General features: G+C 32.6%; 1 long non-coding RNA gene and 1 other non-coding gene across 2 annotated transcripts in view; one reads left to right on the plus strand and one right to left on the minus strand.

Annotated features, from left to right (window-relative positions):
* LOC126264462 (uncharacterized) overlaps window positions 1-26,088 on the plus strand; it is a 131,311-nt gene extending 105,223 nt beyond the window's left edge. The window contains exon 3 of the long non-coding RNA XR_007547169.1: window positions 26,044-26,088. This is a non-coding gene — a long non-coding RNA (uncharacterized LOC126264462). The remainder of the gene's footprint in view (window positions 1-26,043) is intronic.
* Window positions 4,008-4,089, minus strand: Trnas-gcu (transfer RNA serine (anticodon GCU)). The gene has a single exon. It is a non-coding gene; the product is annotated as a tRNA-Ser (tRNA).
* Window positions 26,089-27,254: the final 1,166 nt, after the last annotated feature.

The raw sequence follows: 27,254 nt of genomic DNA on the forward strand, positions 1-27,254 counted from the left end.
TAAATTATTATGTTCAATTAACAATGCCTCGTTACAAATTACCCTAATAAATATTATAAATTTTTTAATACAGATAACAATCGACCAATTAAATTGCATAAACTGCATTATTTCCAAGTTTATTAGTCCCGCTCTCAATTATTTACAATACAATGAAAAAAAAAAAAAAAACTAACTAAAACCATTTTCCGATACGTAATCAGGGAGCAGTATCTTTATGGGTAATATTTTTTAGGGCCCCACCGTTGTTTACTGTATATGCATGTTCGGCGGTCACAATTTAATGGGGAAAAATTGAAGAAGGCCACCACCGCCGCTAAATAATTTCATTATGTGGAGAAAATTGCATGCCCGTCCTTTATTTAGTAAAACTAAACACGAGCCGTACTAAATTTGTCGAATTTCGTTATTTAATTGCACGAATTCCGTGCGCCCCAAAAGACAAACACGGGAAGGAAAATTTAATTATGCCGGACTATTAACGTTTTTAATTGACTGTTTGGCAACACACGTATTTTCTTCATCGCCGATGGTAGTAATTAAAAGCAATTTCCATAAAAAAAATCCAATGTAATTCATACAATCAAATTTTTAAAATTGATTGATATTGGTGATGGTCTTGATAATAAGTGCTAACTCGTCTTTTTTCACTTTTAGATTAATTCCACTAGAATATTTTATAAATGAGCTCTCTCTCTCAGCCGTTGAAATTAATCTTTTGTTATGTTTGTTTGTTTATTCAATTGATAAATTCTAAAGAATTTATAATTGAAATGTGACGTACAAATGAATATCTTGAATACCTAAGTATAATGTAATTGGTGTAATATTAAAAACAATAACCGTCATCATTAAATATGAATTAACTGTAAACATTTAATGTCTAGATTACACTATCAGTTTTATATTTACCTGAATGCAATGAATCACGCTAATGTAATGGTATCTAAGTCGATAAATAAAAATGATTCTATGTATAAACAATTGTAATATTATACTCAAATATTATTTACTGTGAGTTCATGTTTCCGATTAAGAATTAATTACGTCAATATCATGCCAATCGAACAATTTCAATACACGGATAGAATTTAATATTGCCTCCTTTTTTATTTAGTTTTAATTATGCTGTGCCTGGTAGAAATGTTTGCTAATACAAAAATGCAATATCCTGCCTCCGCCTCGATGTCATTTATTTAATAACACAAAATAATTCCTCATTCAATTCAAACTTTATAATGCAGGTCATTAGTTCTAGATCATTTGATAACGGATTTTAGGAAAAATCATAAATCTTGATTAATGAAGAACGTCCGCCTTGAGTGACAGTCCCGACTCGCCCCTTAATGATATTTTGCGGTTTTATTTCTATGGATGGTCGGTATAAAAGTGTTTACTGAAAAGGGACTTTGTATTAAAAACTTATTATCTCTTTGTAATTGAAGTGCTCATCAATTTTGTTGAAACGCCGTCCCGGGGTCCCCTCGAAAATTCAAATGGAGAGGTTTTTATTCATTTGGTGGGACTTTGGTGAAACGATTTAATACGAACGAAACGTGCGGTTAAATCATTTGTGCGCGTTAAATTAACATGTTTACAATTTTTTGTCGTCCTACTCATTGCCCTACAGCTGCACGGTGACTATTGCAATTCCACAGTACAAATATACGTGTATTCCATTAAGTAAACACAGAAACCGAACTAGGAATTTTGTGTATTGTTATGAAATTATTGGGGGCACGGCGCGTGACAAAAGACACATAAAAGTTTAAATCCCGGTGTTTGTGCGCAAACATCGATTTATCAAAAAGTGTGAATTGCAAACTGGAATTCGACGGCGTGAACAATGACTGCATCAAAATCAAACAAAAGCCACGATTTCACACCAAATAACGATCAGTGATCGTCGTTCAATCATGCCACAATCAAAAGCTGTCAAAGGGCACACACGAAAAACCTTGATTCGCTAGATAATAAATAAAACATTCCAAATTTGTAATTTACAATACAAATTTTCTACGATTGTTATCGGTCTCTTGTGCAGGACCGTACCGTAATTATTCCAGGGCATTGATTAGGTCACAGTCACAGTTCAACACAAATTGGGCAGCGCAGTTTTTTTATTTAATGCACCCATCACTAGGAGGCATTGGTAAAACAAAAAGAGACATCCAAGTACTGTCGTCTTGTTTTTTTCCTTCGTGGGTCAGTTTCGAGTGACCTGCGAAGCATGGTTAAGATTATTTGTTGGTGATGTTTTTGTGGTTTCCTTATGGGTTTGTTAACATTTTGCAGAACTCTAGTTTGTTGTTGCCATTTTTAGCAATATTCTTTTTTATTTGGGTCTTAATGTTCATAACCATCGAATGGTTTTTCTAGTTCCTCTCCGATTCGGGTACGCTTAGTAGCTTTTAAAGTATCGTCTAAATGTTACTTGTTGTCCACTATAAGGAGCTTAATTTTTTCATTACAGATTGTTCTGAGCTGTAGAGTGTCTGTTATTAAAATGCAGTTATTTACTTCAGAAGTAGTAATAGAGTGAGTGCATTGTCTTTAGCCAATAGTAGTAAAATGTTTCTTTAACACAATACTATTGGAATGATTTATAGCCGGCAAATTGTTTGGAATTGTTTCGTGTAGAAACTAAAAGTGAGGAATGTCAAGAGCCTCTGCTATTGGTGGATATAAAAATTAATAGCGTATTAAAGTAAAATAATTTGATGGTTATCGAGAGCCGAGGTATCTTTTACGCAAATTAAAAATGTGGAATTTATGTTTGTATTACGGTTCTGAATATTCATTAGGAGTAATGTGTTTTCTAAAATACTAATTTTGTTAAACAAGACATATATTCAGTTTTAAGTACATTTTTATGATAATACAATATTTTTTATTATTATTAAATGCGCCGCCGTTTACACGCGCTCAATGGAATAGCACAATGCTAAACTCCAAAACGCTTTAAAATGCTTACAGGTTCTTAATGTGTTGCCTTACATAATTATGCGTAATCTACGCATAAGATCGGCATAAAATTGTTTCTACCTTTTAACTGTTTCATGGTTTCTGAAACACAGGTAAGACTTGTTATTTTGATATATGGAGCATGCAGTCCTCCACCCCTGTACTGAACCGTACGAACTGCATTATAAAACAAGTCATTAACTTTTTCTTGCGAGAATTTTTCAGCCAGAAAACGCATAAATCTCATGAAAGGACTCAATTTTCCTTAAATACGTACACTTCGTTATCCAGCTCAGATTTTCACAACGACGCCGTTTGTTTGTTGATAAAATAGCCAAAAAAATAAACAGTCTTACGCAGTTCCGCAGGTGAAGATCTCGAAGATACGGTTTTCTGTAGATAAAATGTTGTAGTTTATCGGCATGTCAAAAAGTTAAATTGCGTTGGTACTCTTGACCCACTGTCAGTACATTCGCAAATGAGCCGTGTAATTACCATACAAATTAATAATTAAGCTTTGCAGGCGTGCACACGCCTGCAAATCGACTTTCACCAATTTACGGAAGTTATTATTATTTAACTTAATTAAAACTTTTTTTTTACTTTGGCGAGAGACCAGCAAATTATGTAAGTCCTATCGGCTGTGTGTTAATAAATCTAACGGTTTTGACAAATAAGAAGTTAATTAAATTAATTTTTTAATTTTGTTTTTCATATTTCGAGTTACCCTTCGTTCAGCTGTCTGTGACCACACACGGCATCCGAGACTAAATTTTGTTTTATATTTATCGGTAATTGGGATCAACTGCAAAAAAATGTGCGGTGTGGCGTTGGTTTTATGGTGACTGGACGATATGACGGTATCTTTTTTTATAAAACAGGACCCTCACAAAGTTGGTTTGGCCGTCATTCTCACCACCACTTATTTCTATTAGATACAAACTCAATCTTTAACTACGAAAGTGTTATAAGGATACGACTGTTTCATTTTTTTAGTAAACACTATGAATGACAGTGGTGAATATGAAATTGTTAAAAAGATTCGACGAGGATGGGATTCGAACCCACGCGGGCAGAGCCCATTGGATTAGCAGTCCAACGCCTTAACCACTCGGCCACCTCGTCCTGTGATAAGAAATTATCCAAAAAACAACCGGCGATTAATTTTCGGAATGGAAATTTTCCGAAAGTATCCGAACGATTTCCCCATTACCTTATAATTAATCCAATAGGCTGGCTTTGACAGATTGTGACATACGTCTTTTATCGGGCGAGATTATTGATTTGAAATTCCTTAAAATCCCCAGATATTTATACAATTAGATTGATTCGAGATGGTTCAATAATGTTCACATCTGCGAACCGGTGGGACGGAACGAAAGTCCTTTCCAAAAGTTCAATCGTTTGGATGAAGGTAAATATTTACAAGAGTTTGTGCTCAATTTACGAGAAATAAATTGAAAAAATTTAATAAAACATTTCTTATCGATCCAAGGACTCCCTTAAATTACAATTATCACCACAGACTGTAATTCCACCTTTCCAAAATGTCACCAGTCAACTGGTTGTTCATAAATTCTCGGTTAATACAAAAGAATTTATTAACCGAAATAAGTGTACTTTCGCGTTTTCCAATTCGTACTTTGGTTTCCAGCGACCGTAGCAGGTGTACGCGTAGCAGTAGGTTGTGCCGGCACGTGACACTGCCTTCTGCCATCAAACATTACCATATCAATTAATGGACCAGCTGTCGCAGCCTCCCATGAAAGTAGTCACGTGTTTACATTCATTAGCGCTACTTGTTACAAGAACATAATAATCTTCCAATTCCATCAATAGGCGTACGGGGGCTACGGCGCTTTCCTGCCGCACTATTCCGTCTCGGCGATCTATTCGACGGTGCTCCGGCGAAAGGTTAATTACTCATTCTGTGTGCGTGGGCAAATGCCGAATACGTAATAAATCTACACGAATGTATAGATGATCGTTATGGACTAATTAGGTTTACGAAATCTCCGTCGGATTTATCCAATTTAAAGTGCGGACGCAAAAAACGAACGCAGAAAAACCGACGAAACAATACGCGTCTAATGAAGCCTCCAACAAAACATGAAGAATAAGTAAAGAAAAAAAATCACCTTAAAATTCCGAACGGAAAAATGCATAAAATTAACTGCCGCCATTTATATTTAATTCATTTTCGCGACTTTATGAATTCACGGGGACCTCTGCCGGAAATTGAAATTGAAACATTTCGCGCGGGCGCCAGCATCGAAAGAAACCAATATTTAAGATGAGATGTGGAGCGTGAAAAGATCTGTCAGCTTCCAAGGGAGAAGCAGGGGGAGAATAAAAATACATCAGGAGTTGATAACCTTAGGCGCGTGAATTTGAGAGGTAATCAACGGACAAAATTGTTTTCCGATGTTTGTCAAATTTCTGTTGCCCGAATGTGTTTTGCGCTTGAATGCGATTTGAATAAAAGTTCGATGGAAATGTATACACAATATACAATTTTTGTCTGTATTCAAAACCGTAATTGGGATCGATGTTAAAAATTTCCATTATTTATCCGGTTTGAGCTAAAATGCTTCAAATTGAAAGGATAGTTCCAATAAAAATTATTATGGGCGAACTAATGGTGTCGCTTTTGGACAGTTATATGTTTTAATAAAATTTTATTCATTTATATAATGTTTTTCTATTGAATGTGCAATGTTTTTAATTTTTTATTTTTATGAACCTTCATTTTACTTTTATCAACGTTTCTAAAATTATAATTAATTTGATTGTTTTTGCAATTATTATTCTAAATAAACAATTAATTAATAAAAACAGAATTAAATATTAAATGTATAAAATAGTTAATCGTTATATTAATTACATAAACAGTCAGTATCTAGGGAATACCTAAATATTTTAAAATTATTGTAATAAAACCAAAAAAAAACCTAATGTGAAAATATAATGAATTAATAAAAACATGAACAATTTACTAATTAAATAAAAAATATATTGTAAAATGATGTTGAAACCCCTTCAAAAATTAAAATAATAATACCCACTAAATATCTAAATATTTATTATGTTAATTACAATAATTATGCCACACTTTTTTTAATAAAAACTAATATCCGGACAGAATTTCTACCACACCTCCTGTACTGTCAAAATTAGCTGGTGGTGGTCTCCATAATAGTTTTATCGATTTAAAAGTCTTCTTTTTTTAGTATCCCATACTTTTTCTATTGGATTAAAGCCTAGGAAGTTTGCTGGCCAAGGTGAAACGCTTATGTTATTCTCTTCAAATGCTGTTCTAACGATCCTCGCAGTATGTGGCCTACCGATATCCTGTTAGAAAATGGAATTTGAGATCATATTGGTTAAATAGGGTAATACAATAGGTAAAACTATGTTGTCGCAACTGCATTGCAAGTGGTTTCCATTAAAAAGAGCTCAGTTCTTCCGCCAATATTAATTGCCTCCAAAACATCAATGAGCCTCCTACAAAATTCACCACCTCACTAGCATATTGTAGCCGTATTTGGTTTTCAGGTTCTCTCCAGATACAAATACTTCCAGAATCTGGGTGGTAGCAAAATCTTGACTCATTAGAAAAAAGAATACGGCTCCAATCATCATAATCCGAATGTCGAAAAACAATTCGATCTTACCGTCAACTGAAATTAAAGCCAACCCGGAACAAATGGGCTAAAATTAATACAAGAAGAGTGAGAAAATGGTTAGTGGATGAGGGATCGTTTGACCTACAAGAAAAATCATGGAGGATCACGTTTATAATCAAATTCAATATAAAAATTCTACAAAATTAAATGAACTCATCACAGCAATTCAAGAAGGCTGAAGAAATACAGACTTGTCATATATTAGAAAAATGGTCGAATCTATGACATGGAGATAGGCTAAAATTATAAAACAAAAAGGATATTATATAGTGTTAATGTTAAATTAAATAACACAGACTTAATTATTAAAAAACTTTAAAATTAAATTTGCTATATTTATGTCCAACTATTCAGAAAAATATATGTAACATTTTATAGAATAAGAATAGTAAGTTAATATTATTTTAACAGATCACATTAAATAGAAGAGTGTGGTTAAATATTTAATATTTCAAAAAGTTAATGGCAATAATAATGACTATTATTGTATATATAATATTATAAGAACACATTAATTATTGTTGTTTATAGTAAAATATCAAATATCATACTAATTAAGGCCGTTAAGTTTTGATATATCTTAATCTTTATGAATCACATGTTGTAAATTTGTTATATGTAAATACCAACAGCGTGTACACAATTTAAATATGTCAGTTTGTTTTCGCTGAGGCATGTTATTTCATTGTTTTCGTCGTATTTTTCTTCAATGTTGTCAGATAAGGTTTCGAGTAAAAAACGCTTTAACATGACACATGTTTCCACGTGTTATTTAATACTTTAATTGTTGATCAATTAATTTTGTCAATAAAAAATAAGTGGGAGCCTCGGGATAATAACTAAATTAGCCATTGATTGTATAAATTAATAATACTAGCTTGTTATCCGATTAAATACAGCTGCAAAATTAAAACAAACGAGCCTCGTTTGACCGTTTTGTTCGTGCCCCTGTAAATGATTTAAATTATGTTTATTATGGGTCGAAAAATAAGTAGTATCCACAAACAAGTATCTTATTAATTCGTAAGTTAATGTTAGGAATATTACGAATTGTTTTTTTTTCCTAAAATTTGCTATTGAAAAATCCAGAGGCGAAAAAGCGTAGTTGAGGGAGGCCACCCGCAATGGTGCACCTTGTGCGGTAGAAATTCAGCAGTCCAATAAGAGAAACATCAAATCGGACGTCACGACACGATATCTTAATAGGCGAAATAGTTTCTTTTACTTTTTCCATCCATTGAAAAAAACCACACCGCCATGTGATGCGGTGGCACTGGCACTGTGCGAGGCGTTTTAATAATAATATAAATTTTAGTGGAATAACTTCTAGCAGCTGATTCGGCAGGTGCGTGCGCTGGCATCCGACGGTGGTACCTGGAAGGTACGGGAGGACGGTTTGGCCGCCGCGGCTCGAAAAACATGTGCCAGACGATGCGGCAACTGGCCAAGTGCTAATTTCTTTAATTTCGACAATTTACAGCCTTATGTCATGGTTATGTTTTTCTGCACATGTTCGCTCACCATCCCAATAATGTCTGGTTATGGATACGTGGAACTCTTAATGAATTCTTTGGTTATTTAAATGCACCGATCGATAACATCGAGGGTTTCTATAAATGGACTGTTTTTGTTGTAATGAAGAGTGTCAACAATATTTATCACTAGGAACGCTACTTTTTCACTGGTAATTGACTTTAATGCAATATATGCGGGAAGCTGTTCAAATTTAATAATGCAATTTGATAACGACCAACATTCATTTATTCAAGATAAATCCAATTAATTTGAACAAAGCGAAAAAAATATATGCAATTTAAAAAATTGCATACGAGAGGAATATTACTTAAAATACATAAACAGCAATGGAAATTAAAAAAAAAAAATTTCACCAATTGTTTTTTAACAATATTTTTCGTAGCAACCAGGTGAAACTATGGAAATATACTTTTCGTAATGTCATTCATTCATCATTGCATGTTGTGTGCTAGTGAGAGCTCACATTTTGTCAAATTTGTAAGATATAATTTTGCATAAACGTCATAGCACTGAACTTGCTTCATACGTTAGAAGTGTGCAAAATTACTCGTTTCTCTGCCAGAACTGCATATTTCTCTTTGTCCTCAAATTGACAAGTGATAAGTTTTGTGTCATCGCCGTACTTCAAAGAAACTCAAAATGGAAGAACAAGTACTATGCGCTGCCGGCTGCGGCTACTACGGTCACGCGTCCACTCAAGGGTACTGCTTGGTATGCTATTTAACCCCCAGATTGGCGTTCGAAGATTTCCGAGTTGTCTTGTCAAACAACTCTCCAACTAACACTCCAAGTTTTCGCATTATTTGGCCCGTTCTGTCATCCAGCAGCGATCCCGATTTATCGATTTCCCAAGGACTGCAGACTAACGGTCAGGTCAGCGGAGTTCCAGTTGGAGTCGGACAGGAAGAAAGGATGCAAATAGAATCGGCAAATAATGGATCTGACAGAAATAATGAAATTGACAGAAGGGAGACTGAGACTCCGAACGACAAACCAGATAAAAATGAACCGTTGCCAAAAAGACGCAAGACTGATTAATCCAGTAATGAGGTTCTTTTTAAATTTCATCTTTGACATACTTTCACTTTTTTATTGAATTTTTATATATTTTGCATAAATGTTGAATAAATACTTATACACATAATGTGCATGTATTTTTTTTTATTGTTCGACCCATTGTTTATTAATTAAATAATCCTTTGAATCAGTCTTAATTTTTAGAATTTTTAACATTTTGACTAACAAAACTAGTTTAAAGTAATCTAATAACTAAAATCAAGTAGACACATCACTCATAAGGTAAACCTTAAAATATTTATGCTTCAAACTACCTACATAAACCAGAAAAACATACATATGTTAATTAATAAAAATGTTTATGTACATAAACTCGACAGCAGGAAGTTCTAGACATACATACCTACATATTTCAAACCGTATGCAACCGAACATATCCAGACAAATAATTCATTTTGTTCGGAGAAACGCATATATTATTTTTTTATATCTCGGAATCGATATAATAAATATTAATTAAGTGACGCCGTAATAAAATTATTGTTGAGATTGAACGCTTGATAGCAAATCTACCAGATAGTCACTTTCAACCGAAAAAGATTTATTATGATGAATATTTAATTTAATTAACTTAAATACCTACATTTAGTGGAACATTTTAAAGAATAATTTTGAATTATTTTGGTACTTACTGTTAAAAAATCGTAATAAATTAGTCAAAGTAGTTTCCGACTGGATACAACAGCATCAACATAAATAAAATTTAGTTTAGAGGATTCCAATTTGGTTGATTTTGTCTTTTATAGAAATATCAGTTGCACCGCCTTTATTTTATTAATATTATCTAGAAAGTTACCATTAAAATCGTTATGTCTTAGCAAATCATAATTTCTTATAACAAAAATTATATATTTTTGAAAAGCTTGTATTATCCAATCTTATAAAGTCCATTTAAAAAATTAAAAGAGATATTTTTATTTCAAAATTCATCAAATGTCAGTTGTTGTAGATATTCCAGAAACGGTCAGAGATATCAAAATGACGTTTGCGACAATCAACAATTAAAAAAAACTGATTTTACAACACTTAATAAGTTTTTCAAACAACTTGAGATACCTCATATATAAGACTTCTAAAAATGATTGAAATTTGGATAGAAAAAAAAAATGTATATAAAAGTGAATAAAGTAATTAAAGAACCATAAAAAAATAATAAAATCGTCCATATTCATGGTGCAGAGAGCACCGAAATGGTTTTCTTTTGATTTCGAGGGCATAATATGATTTGCCCCCGGATTGTAATCAAATATATTTGTTTATCTCCGCCACATGTTCGCTTTCCGCGCAGAGAGTAAGAATAAAAGTGTTCTTTCACACATCATATAATCCACACATTGAAAAAGATGTTTAGTCATCTTTGTTCCATTACAGCACTCACATAAAACATCAAATAGTCCTTTCGGAATGAGTTTTGTTTCTTGATACGTGCCCACCGCGTTATTGTGAACGACAGGTCTCTCCCGTTCCGCATGTACCCCTTCTTGTCCCCCACACCCCAAGCCCAGTTAATAGTATTAGGAAACGCCGTAAGCCGTATAAGTTTTACCATGAAAAATGAATTCGGTTCGGGGGGAGATTTTGTGACATTAGCGGTAATTAATTTGATGTATTCCATTTAGTACATTCCAGATTTGGAACCAGCACCATTAATCCTTGTGTATTTAGGGACAATGCAAATTAACCCAGAAACAAATGTGTTTCATTTCTAGGCGCACTTGATTAAGTGCTCGGTGCGAACTGTACGATAATTATTTCCAAGGAACCTTGGATTTGGCTGGGTATAAGGAATAATCGCAATAATAGTGTTATTATTTATTATGGCTTTTGTCTCGTCCTAGTGTAACCGTAACATAATAAAGGGGCTGATATTTATGTCAACAATTTGTTTCTCTCGTTACTTGGTTCCATCTTAAATAATTCAGCAATTTTAATTAACGAGATTCTTACTAATAGTAACATGTTTTACTAAAATACATGTTAACCACGCTAAATAAATTGGAAAACATTTGCAGACAATCAAAACACCAAGGAGAGTTTCAGAAGATTAATAATATTATTTTTAAGTTTCTTAAAATTAAATTAAAGTTTGTTTACAGATATGGTACTGAATTATTTGTTTAACTATGTTTAGATATAAATATTTATTTGAGTCCGTAAAAGAACGGTTTCGTAGATGTTTCAACAAAGTATAAACTTCCATTCATATTTTTTTGAAACATACAAACTGCCCCTCTTCCATTTTTAAGCAAACACATCTTTGTGAACTCTTAAACCCCTTATTAGCTATGATTTGTTGTCATGTTTGAATAATTCCTAGCTGTAGCTCATCGAAACTATTTGTAGCAGTATCACAGTCAGACAGGTAGTAAATATCACCCAAAAAAAGAAAATTTTCTGATTTAAAATATTTAAATCAGAAAATTTTTCGAGCCATAATATACGATCGCCCCCTTCTATCCATTTAAATGTTCTCTAAGGGCAATAGAAAAGTGACCTAGAGCACCATTATGCTGGAACCACATTTTTGCTTTCGGTCCTAAGGTATATCATCCAAAAGATCACCTATTAAGTTCAGGAAAAACAACGGGACTTAGAAACTTGTTGCCAATAATACTTATACACATATTTAATTAAAAACGTGACGTTTTTAGACCCAAACATTGGTATTATGCAAATGAATAACTTTAATTCAGGTGGATAAGGCACCATCGAGAATTTTGGAACGAAAGCAAAGACCTTCAGCACCTTGGTGGAGAAACCAGTGGCAAAAAACTAATCCTGCTTGATTTTCAAGTGGATTTAAGGCCTGTACTCGTTGCGCCTGATAGGGATAAAGCAGCTGTTCGTGGGGAGTTTTCCAAACAAAGGGCTAATATTTTCCTCACTCTCATCCCTGAATTATAATAAACCCGTCCTAAAATTGATTGTATCTCTAGAAGCAGATACAGGCTTTTGAGATAACTAGCACTATTTGCTCAATATGGTACATTGATATCAGGCAATTTTTGGTGAATTCTTCTAAAATTACGATGTGAATGAAGCTGGCAATATACATAAGTTTTACTAAACTTCATCTTTCGGTAACAATACATGTCTTAGTCTTTCAGTTAAGTTGCATTCTTTGCTCAATGAATCGATACCAGACAATCTTTGGTGAATTTCTCTAAAATTACGATGTGAATGAAGCTGGCGATATGGAAAGCTTCACCAAACTTCAGGTTTCCGTGACAAACCCATAAATAAATTTCATATTGGTAAATTCTGCATGGGGTTAAACAACCACAGCAAAAAGTTTTGGTGTAGTCCAATTCTATGTTAATTTCACAAAACATCTACAAATTTGATTCATTCAACAAAGAATACTATTGTTGGCTAATATTTTCCTCACTCTTATCCCTGAATTATGCTCTACCCCTACAGAAATTGATTGTATCTCCAGAAGTAGATACAGGTCATTTAAATAATCACCACTGTTTGTTCAATCTATCGATATCAGACAATTTTTCGTGAATTCTTCTAAAATTACGATGTGAATAAAGCTGGCGATATGAATAAGGTTCACCAAACTTCAGGTTTCAGTGACAATCCCATATGTAAAATTCATCCCTACTAAAATTGATTATATCTCTAGATGTAGGTACAGGTCTTTCAGATAACTAGCACTGATGACTCAATATATCTCTTATTAGACAATTTTTGGTGAATTCTTCTAAAGATACGATGTGAAGAAAGCTGGTGATATGGATAAATTTCACCAAACTTCACCTTTCAGTTTAGTTGCGTTGTTCGTTCAATGAATAGATATCAGTCAATCTTTAATAAATTCTTTTAAAACTACGGTGTGAATGAAGCTGGCGATATGGAAAAGCTTTACCAAATTTTATGTTTCGATGATAATCCCATATATAAAATTCATGTTGGTATATTCCGCATGGGATTAAACAACCACAGCAAAATGTTTTAGTATAGTCCAATCCAATATCCATACTAAAATTTTTCTACTTATTTTGGTCCATAACGCTGTTATTTGATATTTTCAACATGAATTGCTTTGGTTTAAAAGGGACGAGTAAAATTAGTGAATAATTTGATATAACATTATTGGATTTTTAAGGGTAGACTAATTCAATTTTGGTAGCATGTTTTATCAAAGAGCCGTAGCGGTAAATTAAAGTTAGGTAAATTAAAATAGTTACAGAGAGTTTATGATATTCGTCGAAAAACATAAATGAAAAAGGCATCATAGGTCAATATAATCTATTTACCAGATACCTCTTTTATTTTTATAATGCACTGTGCACGTAAAAGCAATCTATCTAAATGACTTTTTCCATCGGATCAAAATGATGAATTTAAAATTGATTAGCCCCATAACGAAATTTATGAGTGTATTTATATAATCAGTGAAAATCATGGAAAGTGCCTGCCAGCAATATTAATTGTTAATTAGTATCCGAATTATGTCAACATTTCCAACACAATGTATCGACTACATAACACTGAGAAACAACTTATTAATCAAAGTCATGAATAACACGCACCGCGAAAGCGTGAACCCTAATCCAGAAAATTACCCTACACAATAGGCCATGTAACAAATTATGATCGACTTTAATTTTACTTCGGCTCCGTACGATCGAAACAATGATTCGCTCCCCGTAGTTCGTTTCATCGCACAATTTAAATTAAAAATCGCCGTGTCGAATTAATTTCCACACGTTTAATTGGCCGAAATAAGAAGGAGAATATCGCGCAGCGACGCATGAAACTGTAACGTCGATTCTTAGGAAATAAGGTCGTTTATCATTCGAACACGGCCTATTAATACTAAGAGCCCCCCCAACGTCAATGTTCTGCCACAGATTTAAAACTATAATTGCTCGTAAAACACTTTTTTAAACGCGTCTTAACACACAATATAATCCACTTATTCCTCACCGGATTAGGGCAGTGTGTATTTTAATCTTCATCGGGTGTGCAAGCATTGCGACCATGTAATTATATGCAGTGTTTTTTGTAAATAAATAACTAACGTCACTTTCATAATCTTGAAGTATATTACTCGTAAAATATGAACTAGCTTTTTAAAATTAACTCCGGTTAAAAATAGAATAATAGGGCCATTTGAGAGTATTAAACAGTCGCTACGATTGCTCCATAAAACATGAGAAACTAATAATTACTGTTGAATTCAGTAAGTGAACTCAAAAATTATTGCGTACGAATTGGTTAATTGCTTGACGCATGTTATGTCATAAAACGGACAAATTGAAGGAAAATTATTAGCGAAACAAATAAACAGTTAATTAAAAAAAATTGCTATCGCAACAAATCTTCATGCAGGATAATTTTATTCATCTCCTCTTCATATTTCCTATTATTTGCATACTTACAATTAGTGTATTCCATTTAATAGAGGGGAAAACTAAGAGCTATAAATCAGATTTCAATCTAACATTCTTCGATATTAACTTCCTACGCCGCTGATGATAAGGTATTGATTGTGCTGCTGTACGAAGACCGGTCCAACATCAATTGAAGAAAGCTATATCCAAATTGATGCATTTCTGGAGAATTAATGCCTGAATGTTTTCATTTAATTACCGATGTTACTACCAGCTTTGAATGACAACATGTTAAAGATAAATAAATTGAAGAGGTTTCGTAACGACCTTAACGGACTTTGTTGATTTACAAGACAGGCTACTTACAAAGTGACTTATGGATAATAGTAAAATAATATTGAATTGAATTTTTGAAAATTGTTATCTATTGTGTTACAATAAATCATTTTGTAGCTAACAATAGTTCTATAATTGTGATTTAAATTATTTATACTTAAGACTTTTCTTCGTGTTCTCAGTACATAGAGTTGCCTCGAGTTCAGTTTCTTTGAATATTTTTTAGATTTTATTTAACTTACTAATTAAATTGGTCTGTTATTGTAAATTAAATGAGAAACTCGATTTTCCACATCTTATATTCTCGTTAAAAGGCTTTGTTGAAAGCAACTCCTTTAAATTTATTGAAACTACTCTGACTAAAAAATTGATTAAAACATGTTCAATTATATTCTCGGCTATCAAAATACACTTGCTCATTAAAATGGACATCAATAAATTACAAAGAGTGCTCGATAATGTGGAATATTTGTAATTAATCATTACCACATATATTTAATATTACAGAAAGTTAATTAACCGTGAAACGTAAAAAAGCTTTGATCTTTTTACTGCCCCTGACTTGTATTTAATAATGAGCCCCTCGAGAAGGCACTTGATATTTTTTCCATAAGTACAGGATTGAAGTAATTGAAACTTCTGTAAACTAATAAAACTTTTTGAATACTTTTATTTTAATGAAGAGCAAAGTTCATGAAAAATTCCCCCTCCGCCCTGTCGAACGTTTAACCGTAAATATACAAATTCAATTTGTAAAAATAAGATGAAATCGAGTTTTGGTTCACCATTTCGGAAAGAAAAATATGGAATAGAGACAGTACTAATACATAATGCATAAAAGATACACATGCACATTTGACAAAACATGAGCGATCATCGTGGCACGGCCCTGAGGGAAATACGGGGAGCGTCCTCGCCTCCCCGAGGACGGATACGGTGTAGGAGAAAAATCCCGTCAGGGAGGAGTTTAAGCCCCGCAAATTTACATGTGCGAGACGCGTACACCTCTGTCCCCGTTTCGAGCGCATCCTTAAATAATTTTACCTTTTACATGCATCCAACATGATTTTGTAACTTTTGTGCGTAGGCAGTAGATTCTTTTTCAGTTGTTTTTCGAATTGCACCACCTCTTTCTGTTTCTCTTAAAAACATGCAAATTGGATTGTCACATGCGAAATGGATTTGCATATCTGTAACCTTCGAACCGGCTTCTTTAATTGTGAAATAGTTTCGAACAGACGTGTAAAAATACCAATAACATTGACGCATGGAGCGTTAAAAGAACACGTGCACTTCACTTTGTTTAAGCGAAACGCATTAGTCATTAATTGCCCAACGTTTTTAATACATCACAATATATTACCTTCGTACGGTTTTATTATTCCATAAAGTCCTGGACGTTATCGAAACGGTTCAAATGCATGTGTCATCTAACTGCCCAGAGTCGGTCTTCCGCGGCCTTAAGGTCAGGACATAATTTAGTTGTGATGCCGTGGAACTGTAATAAAATATAAATTGGCTGTAAATTATACATAAAATCATAAAATAATAATTACCAGCTGGTAATGAAGAAAAAATAATGTACGATTGGTACTGAATCATATTTAAATGGAGTTTTCAACTATTGAAAGGACTTTAATTACTTTTTATGACCATCGGTTATGGCAATTGCTTTGCTTATTCACTGTCGTATTTTTCACACTTACAATTACTTTTACATCCATTAAAATTTGACTTTAATCTTAAAATCTTGACAACTGCAAATAACATTTTTCTGTGTTTTATTTCTGTTTCCGAATGTAGCGTTGTTAAGTTTCTACTTTAATTCAATTTATGTAAATGTATGAATAATTATTTTAAATACTTTTTATGAACATATTCGCTACTTTGTTTCACCCTGTTTGAAATTTACAATTTGAATAGGAATTATAGATGGAAATAGACGACTTATTTCAATAATACCCGACTAACCACTGATTTGAATAACCCACTGATCAGTCAACTGGAATCAATTGAATAGTCGACAATGGTTAATACGACTAATGTTCATTTAAGTTACTTTTCATATGACTGATTTCAATAGTCAATCGAATAGTCGGTTTTCATACATCAGTTGAATCGACAGATTATTTAATAGGTTAGATTACTAACAAATAACCTATTTATTAGTCGATTTTTCTCAAAAATTATAGAAATGTCGCAGGTTTTACTCAGGAATTTTGGAAATGTGTTTTAATATATTATAAATTATTATTTATAATTATAAATTACAAAGTATGAACTTAGCTGAAAAATACTTTAATATTTAGAACATGTTAGAATAGTTTTTATTGCAGTCGAAAGGATAAAAAATTAAATTGTTTTTAGCAAACATTTGACTTTATGTTGTTGTTCTCTGTGAATTTAACTCGATTATTTACTAATGGACTTTTACTTATAATAATTATTTAATCATTGGTCGAAGTGGAATTGTAAGTAAAATTATTATTTAGCTTTACCAAGTCCGAGAGAAACAAAAACAGCTGAATAAGTCTATCGTTTCCCGTATTTTTTAAAAATTTATGAAAACTGGCAAAGTGGTAAAATTATCTATGTTTGAAAAAACTGGATAATTCGAATGTCAAAAAACAAGCCATTATTGTCGTCAATTGTATTTAAAACCAACCTGGAGGACATAGGACTTGTCGAAATTAGTTTATGGACTAAGAGAAGTCCTAGTGGATGGGGATTCATTTGACATCAGACCTACAAAAAAAAAAACTAGTTTCTACTAAAAAAGTGACTCCAATTTTGATTTATATAGGATCACATTCACTGGACAAGGGAACAGTGGGGGCGAGTAATTTTTCTCACAGTGAAACATAGTGTCGGTTCAATTAAAACTGTGAAGAAGCTTCCGTGTTTCTGGCACTTAGAACATATAGACTGATTTATTTTATATATTGAATAACAATTTGCTTCCATATATTAAAGAAATGATGCTCCTAATAAATGTGTTTCATCATGAAAACGATCCCAAACAGAAATCCAAAATTGTGACGGACTAGTTGAATGATCAAAGAAAGCATCGATGTTTTGTCTTATCCGTCCCAATATCAACCCTGTAAAGAATATGGGGGATCACGTTTACAACCAAATTCGATATAAATATTTTACAAATTTAAATGAACTCTTCAGCCAAATTAAGAAACTTGAAGGAATATAGACTTACCGTATATTCGGAAACTGGTGGAGTCTATAACACCATTTTATAAAATAAAAAGGATATTATTGAAGTGTTAATGTTAAATTAATTAACCCTTCCAAATTAAAATGGCTGTATTTAGATCAATTCAGAAAAATATATGTAACATTTTATAGAATAAGAATATGCAATAAGTAGAATAAGTAATGTACAAAACACCAACAATGAATATGATTTTAATAGTTCACGTAAAATAAAAGCGGTATGGATAAAATATTTAACATTTTAAAGTTACCATCATAATGACGACTCCTGTATGTTATTAATTTGAAGCCAAAAAGGCACCATATTTATAATATTGTTCACTCTGAATTTTGTCTTTCAGCAACGAGACAGCGATATAAAAAAGCACATTTTTGATGAAAGATAACAGCATATTTTAGGGAGACATGCAGCAGCTGAGAATAGTCGTAAAGAAAGAATTTAGTGTTCTTTATTATTATTACATATTTTTAAATTGTCTACGCAATTTCGGCGTTAGAAATTGTCACATTAAACCGTTCATTGCGTAAACATTACACGAATTGAAACTGGCAAAAGTGGGTAATTTTCCGATTTAGCCATTTTTGCGTGGCCGCAATTTATTTAAATTTCCAGATTTAGGCTATCGATTGTATCGGACTTCCACATTATTACAGAGAACAATGCAAAATAACAAATGTAACAGCGGTATAAAGTAATTTAATGGAATTAGCCCGTTGTTTACATGTTGTTTTATAAATTCGAACTGTCGACTGAAAAAAAAGAAACTATAATTAAAGATATATTTTGGATAAAACCGGAAAACATAATTAAAGTAGTCAGACATGCAAAAGTAGCGATCGTATGTTGTGATTAATCCGAATTTTATTGTGTTTTAAGTGTAATTTAACGAGACCTCCTTGCATAAAATTGCAACCCAAAAATTGCATCAGACGACAATGGTTCACAGGGTCGGACAAAATCCCGATTTCATAATGTTTTCAGTGCCCAGTTCGTATTGGTTTTTCATTTAAAATTTTTGTTATTAGTTTGCAATACAGGCATAAAATATGTACGGTATTTGTCAATTAATATTCGAAAATCTGTTATTAAATCATCTCGTAAAATATTCGAACGTACTCTTTTAATTTACAGGATTTTTTGCGTACATAGTCAATTTGTAACGGATTAATTATTAAATTCCCTCATCTGCAATTACATCCTCGCATTTCAGTAACAGGACTACAAAATTTTTACATGGCTAAATTCGAAGGGCTCTTAATGTTTAGTATGAATATTAACGTTTCATAAACGATTCGTTTATTTTTTTTCTGGTTTTTATGTATGAATTGCCTCATTTAAAAAATATTCAAGAGGGTAATGCCATAAATCGGTTTGTATCCGGCCCTGCGCAAGAATAATGAATGGACTTGTAGACCGTGAACCGTTCCCACCCCATTTCGTATTAACAAAATTCATACAAAATGATTTTTACCGTTTCTTTTTTTTTAATTATCAATTACGTCGGTGCACAGTTGTCGCCGTTGGAACGCTAAATGCAAATGGTATTTGTTCATGGCATTATGAAAATCCGTGCTAAAATCCAATTGAAATTGCGCAGTGTTTTAAATTAGATACGATCTCATATTTCTTGCTATATTTTTTATAACTGTTTTAATAATTAAAGTTGAGCATGCCACAATACCAGGTTCAAAGTTTCTATAACAACTTGGGCGGGTGTAAAAGTTATGTTAATAATTAATATTTATAGGTGACTGAAATATTATTCCAGATTATCTTAATTAGTTCATAAAACAGCGGTGTAGATAGTTTACATAGATACACTTGTACCAGGAAGGGGTTAACTGGAATATGTCGTTTCGGGCTATCAAAGTAACGTAGTGTAATTGAGGGCGGCCAGAAAATATCGTGGACGATAATTAACTGATAATCTACATTTCTTTTCAATAGGTCACGAGTTAATTGTATCAAAGTCCTTACGTAAGTAGTCTTAATAGCCCTAACAGATAATTAAGCAAAACAAGCACACATCAAAGCTTGTTTCGCTGCCGACATTACATATTCAAAACACTAAGAAGCTGATACGCGTGACAACATCTTTCGTGCATCTGCATTACAACGGCCCCAGCCGTCCACCAACCCGGCCGGCCCACACTTATAAATGCCGCACAACGTGCCATATTGTTTCAGCAGTAAAATTTAACAATAAATGTTCAAGTTCACTTGATACGCTTTTAATATTTAATGTCGCAGAAGGTCGAACGTTTCGAAACCGCATTTTTTCACGCGAGCTTTCAAAGATCGCAGAAGTTATCGCGGCGAAACTAAAATTACAATGCACCGGCCGAACGCCATTCGCAAAATTGAAAACCCAACAGCCACACACCGGATTCCATCCCGCTCATTCATCTGCGCTCGTCGATTTTGACGTTCACGAATTGAACAATTAAAATTATGGGGTTTGTTCAACATCTCTTATACCTGTTGTGAGTGAAGAATGTAAAACAGAAGTGGAAGTATTTAAGGAATTCAGGCATATGGAACTGAAACAAGTATGTGACAAGCTGTAAGAGTCACCTTCGAATTTCAATAAAAATTCACACCTGCAGCAAATGTACGAGAATTCCTATATTTGGTCAACAAATTACTCGGCAATTAAATAATTTAAAAGTCGTATTAGGTCATTCGTTTTATGATTGTGCTGGTTTTACTTAATTTTACAATTAGACAAAGTTTTATCAGCAACCGTGGCATCTAATTTACATAATAAATTATCTAGTACATTATTTAATTAAAACTATGTAAATGTAATCATCACATTATTAAAATACAAGTAGATTTTTTGTAAACTATTCATGAATACATACATATAAAACTGGTATAACATATTGTTTAATTTAGAAAAATTGGATTATTAGGTGGTCACCAGAAAAATAGTATAAAATATAAAATGGAACATTTCTTAAAAGGATTTAAGTTAAATTTTGTCCAGGCAGTATAAAAAATATATTTCCATATTCTGTAATTTTTGTTTGCTCTTTTTATTACACATCTTAAAAACTACACATATACAACCATTGTCTCAGTGAAGTTGGTCCAACTAAAAATAGTTTTTTTGAAGAAATTTATCAGTACAGTTTTCCATTACATTGGATAAATTAATTGAGTCACACAATATTAGTGTGTCTGTACAATCAGACTGAATGAATAAAACTTGCAAGGATATATTTCAGTAAAGAAACCATGGTATCAAAAAAGAATAGTTTTTTGGAGAAAAATATATTAATTATCCTCCAGAATTTTGGTAAAGAGTACTTTGGATTGAAGAATCAGTTCAATAGAATAGCATCAGATGGTAAACACTACGTACATCGTCTTCCAAATAAAAGTTTGGACCCTAGATACACTACAGGTACTTTGATACATAAGGGAAAAACTTTTTGGTTTGGCATTCTTTTATTGGCATGGTATATGACCATTATAGAAAATTATTTGTAAAATGGAGTATTTCATGTACACAGATATTATGAGAGATGTAATAGTGCCATTTACTAACGATAATTTACGTGTTAGAAGTATTTTTATGCATGATAATGATCCAGCATACGTCAAGCATACGTCCAGTACTTTTTTAAAAGGTTTTCGATTAGTCAAAGTCTGAATCTAAATCCAATTGAAAACTTATAGAACGCCAAGAAGTCTCGATTAAAACACCTAAAACCGTCAAATTTAGATGAATTGTGGTTATTAATTAGTGTTAATTAATTAGTCGTGGAATTTAATTTCAAACATCTTTTGCTGATATCTCGTTAAAAAAATACTAAAATCAAAATTCAAAAAAATGTTTGAATATGTGGGTATTACTAAAGATTCTATTTTTATTTTATATATTAGCATTTCTCTGTAAATTGATTGTAACATTAATAATGTTATGAATTTTTGTGAACATGAGCACCTGTCCAATTTTTCAATTTTCCATAAGATATGACGTGACCAAAATAATCGTTAATAATAATAATAATGTTATTTTTATAAACTAAAATGTGAATTGAAATATGAGTAACCTGGAATAAAATTATTTAATAGCAGCATGGTGGTAATAATTAATAAATAGTCTTCTATAAAAAGCACTGACATATAAACCTTGTAATCGTGGTAACCTAATTATACACAACCAATTTTATACGGGCAATGCAATATTGCAGTGCTAAAAATAGTCAATATCTTCAATGTTAACGGCGTTAATAATTTTTAACTTTGGTCGCGGACCGGAAACTTTAACTTTTTGTCGGACGTAAATATTTTGCGGAATATTTAATCGTTTATTCGCTTGGGATGGACTTTCCGATTACAAGTTTTACTAATAGCTTAAGTGACTGTTACAAACATAATCAACTTTCAAAAACAAATTAAAAACGGGGATTATAAAAATGCCCGCTTCCGATCGAATTAAAACTTTGTGTTCGCCTTAAAAACCGTCGACTCCTTTTTTTTATTAGTCCATAAAAATAACCAACGGTGTGTCAGTGTAACTTAGTTAATAAACCCGAAGTCCAATAAAACTAAAGTTAAAACACGAGATATTCATCCTGTATAGATTTCTGCAAGGAATCTGCCTATTATGTATCCCCGTGCGTTACCCTGGATACGCAGGGGGACCACCAAATTGAACTCAACATGTGGGGTTGAATTTCCTTAAGGCCCGTTCACATAAATAATATTCGATTCACCTTGATTCGTAATACCGCGTTTTTTATTTACATGTGGATTCTAATTTCATTACTCGCTCAACTTTAAAATTGGTTATTTGTTTTGGAATTCGTCTGGCACCCCTAGAAAACCGAAATTCGCTTATTTTGACGATTCACATATTTTTCATATTAAATACCTATGCGAGTTTATGAGCGAAAACAATTGAAGAATTCCCATTTGATTTAGGGCTACTGTCTAAAAGGAAAGTCCGCCGTCTACAATCATGAAGGAATGTCGCTTATCAGTGTGATGAGAAAGTAATTTAGGCACATATAACTTAAAAAAAGTTTAACAACCCGTACAAAAGAGACGATTTAAAAGATAATGTTTTATATTGCAGCATTTTTCGGTCCCACCTGACCTGTGCCGGTCACAGTCTACAGATAATCAGGCTTTTTGGTAATTACAGGAATAAAACCACTTATTTTGTTTATTACTTCGAGCATGAAGCCAACAATATTTTGAGAAAAAACGTCAAAACCTCCCGTTCTTTAATATTACCAAGCGGTCCATTAAAATGGTTTATAGTTAAAAAGTATTCCTGGTAAGGCCATAAAAATACTAATGAACAACTGTCCAAGTTGATGACACACCCTGTAGATTTTTTTGTAATCATAATGTGATTACGCTCTATACAGGAATGCGCTGCAATTGACAGTTGAATATGGGAGTAAATTAAATACATTTTCTGGCTGTTTTTGCAACTGCACTCGATCTATGTACCGGAGAGGAATTGTTAATTAAAACATCGGCCCATAATTATTAATTAGCATGTTATTTAATAATCATTGAGACGTAATACAGAGAATTCATTAGGCTAATTAAAAAACGTATTATGCGACACCACTGAAACGGAAATTATAAAAATTACTCCTGCATTGATTTGAAAATAGATGAATTTTTTACCTTTTTATTCGTCGTCAATATTTGCGTTTCATATATATTTTTCTTCAATTAACATATATACTGCGTGCAAAAAAAAGCAACGACTAGATATAATTGATTTATTATAATTTTTTTTTAGAAAAGTATTAACCTTACAGACTAATAATTGATTAAAAAATTGAACAAAAAGATTAAAGCATAAATTGTTAGAAGCTAATAATGTGTCGTACCCTCTCTTTGATTAAAACACTCGTGATATCGATTTAATGAGATTATCGACATTTTCCTGTTTTGTCTTGTTGTATCTCATCACAGGCGAACCGAATCTGACGTTTTAGTTCATTAAGAGTCCGTGGAGGACGCTGTAAATTCCTTAGTGTTGTCTCATCATATCCCACACATGTTCGATTGGGGAAAGGTCTGAAGATCTGGCCAAGGCAGTAAATTCACATGGGAGGCTTCTAAAAAGTTTAATATATTCCTGCCAATGTGTGGACGGGCATTATCTTGCTGAAAGTCCGAGATCTCTTCTTATTTAAGGAAGAAATTAAGGTTCCAAAACGTCATCCACATATCGCCGGGACGTCATATTGCCACTAATGAAAACGGAAGGTGACCTGCTACCATAAGCAATAGCACCCTATACCGTTAAACCCATAGTTTTATGAATATGACTCTCCCCAGCAATGCGAGGATCAAATCTTTCTGTATGTCGTCACTTTATTAACGCATGACCATCAGACATACACAAGCAAAAGCGTGATTCATCACTAAACACAATGTGATTCCATTCCTCATCCCACTGTTGACGTTACATACACCAGTCACTACATTGGTGTCTGAGGTTAGAGGTAAGTCCAAAAAAGGGCATAAAGTCCGTAGGCCAAAAGACCTTATACGGAGGTAAACAGATCGAATACCAATTGGTATTGATCTGTTTACCTGTTTATTGATTGTTAATATGAAAGTAGGCTTTATCGGCAAAAAAATCATCAGCAATCACCCACGTTGAACTCATGCTGTCCCTTAGGGTCAATAATCTAAAACGACGACGGAACCTCCTGCTCAAGCTCTTCTGTCCTCTTCACTTCATGACTGTCAATATCCTCTTACAATACTCACATTTTTGTTCAAACGCCGTGCTATTTCTCGAAACGAAATTTCCTACTTGATGCAGGCCCACTATTCTATCTCTATCAATCTCAAATTGTCTTCAATTATTTCTTCCTCGTACTCTCTTAGTATAAATTACTGAATAAAGCAAATTGTGACAAAGTCATTATTATAGAAACTTTTCAAATTGTTAAATATTGTAGCCAACTATTTTATTTAATGTAATTTCTGAATTCTGAGTTGGACATAAATACAGCAACTTCAATTTTGAAAGAGATTCTTACTGATTATTAAATCTGTGTTATTTAATTTAATATTAAAACTTTGTACAATATCAATTTTGTTTTGTAATTTTGTCCATCTCCATGGCATAGACTCGACCATTTTCCGAGCTATTTATCAAAATTTTTTAATATTGGAAACGATTGACTTATTTAGCCATAAATTATTTAGTCATCTCTTCTCATTTTTCTAGGTCTTGGTAATGCTGAATTACAATATTTCTTAGAGTTTCATTACGATCAGTGACTAAGTAATTATAATAACCAAAAGACTGCTAATAAATAATCGATTTAAATTGAAAGAGAACATTGAAAACTATGAAATAGAAAGTAATTATAATTTTGTCATTGAAAATTAAAAAAGTAAAGTAGTGGACGCAACAATAACAGGAAAAATAATAAACATTATAGGTACTGGCATCCAATTCAAGTAGTACATTTTTAATACTTTAATAAATTTTTATGAATCCGAATCCGACAGCTTCAGTGTCTAAGAAATGGAAGTATTTTAAAATTCACGTTTCGTTTTATTATAAAAAATTCCAAAGAGGCAACCGCTGCTTCCTTTATTTTGTTCTATGTATAAATATTATATTACATCGGATAATTATCAATGTGCGGTTTTTTGGTGCGGCTTATTGAACAAAATAAATATATATTACTTGTCCGTACAAGTTTCCCCGGTTCCGACGATTTTCTATTATGACCGAAAAATTTACAGGAGAATAAATAAACTGACGGCCGTCTTACCCCGGGCGTTTTCTCCGGTTGGATCCTCTTTTGCAATAAATAATAAAAAAGAATAGGCCAGACCATCCTTATAATTATTTTTTTTTTTTCAGTGAGATGCAGACATAGAGGTACCCTCATACTACATTCAGTAGACAAACAGGTAGGTATCGAATATCTTTGCACTATATTTATTATTCAGTGGTGGAGAACCTAGATAAAACTCAATTAAAATAATTTTTTCATACGAAATTCCAACAATGAACATGAAATTAAAGTACTTGTCTGTGTTTGATATTAATGTTTAATAATAAACTCCTTGGTAAAGGCCATAATTGCGTAAATTTGTTTTACTTGATGGAACTTAATTAAATCTTTATTCCTTTATTTCAGGTTTAACATTGAAAAATTTAATATTCATCCTCGTCGCGGTGACTTTTTATGTTAGGTCAGGTGTTTGCACGCCACTGCGGACCGTCCTTCCGAGCTGGTAAACCAACGCTGGTACCCATATTTTAAAATCACTAATGTAATTAGACACTTAATCTTAAAAAACTAGGACTTACTTACTTACTGCAGATTGCAGGCGGTCATTAATTCATTCGAAACTCAAATACACGCGGCTTATCCAATAATATCAACGGTCCCTTGGGGGCGTCCGATAAATCTTAACATCTTAAAATTGAAAATCTCCGCTAATAGATTCCTAGTTAATTTTTGGCGTGCCTAGAATACATTATTCGTGTGGGAATATTGAATTATAATCGAACTGAGCGTGTGGAGGCGCAAAATACGTCTGGTTCGCACCACAGGTGCATGTTTTAAACAGCGAATTCGCGTTCGGAAACACCGTATGAGCGTCTCCTACAAGAGCATCAAGATCAATCCATCTAAAGTTAGTTTATTAAATTAATGTCGATTGCTTTATCGTTTTCATGATGCAACGATTACGATTGTAAGATCTATTATTTCATATTAACATATTTCAAACGATTATTATTTATTGGGTAATTGTTTAGAATCACGGCTCCAACTATTTTATAATATTAAGCTATTGACAATTTCCACTCTCCGACGCATTAAAAAAAAATTGTGAAATGAAAAATAATGATTTTTTCAGATTTATTATATAATAATAAGATTTTCAAATATATCACAAAAATGTAAATATATATATTTTCAAAAAGTCAAAAATAGCATGTTTTCTAAAAAAAATAGATGTCGATAACACAATTTTTTTGAGAATATTCTATTTTTAATGAAATGAAAAAAATTGGCATGCAGTATAAAAAAAATAATTTTTGTAATTGATTAAGACAAGTTC

The sequence above is a fragment of the Aethina tumida genome, chromosome 1, assembly GCF_024364675.1.
Source record: "Aethina tumida isolate Nest 87 chromosome 1, icAetTumi1.1, whole genome shotgun sequence".
NCBI classification, from domain to species: Eukaryota; Metazoa; Arthropoda; class Insecta; order Coleoptera; family Nitidulidae; genus Aethina; species Aethina tumida.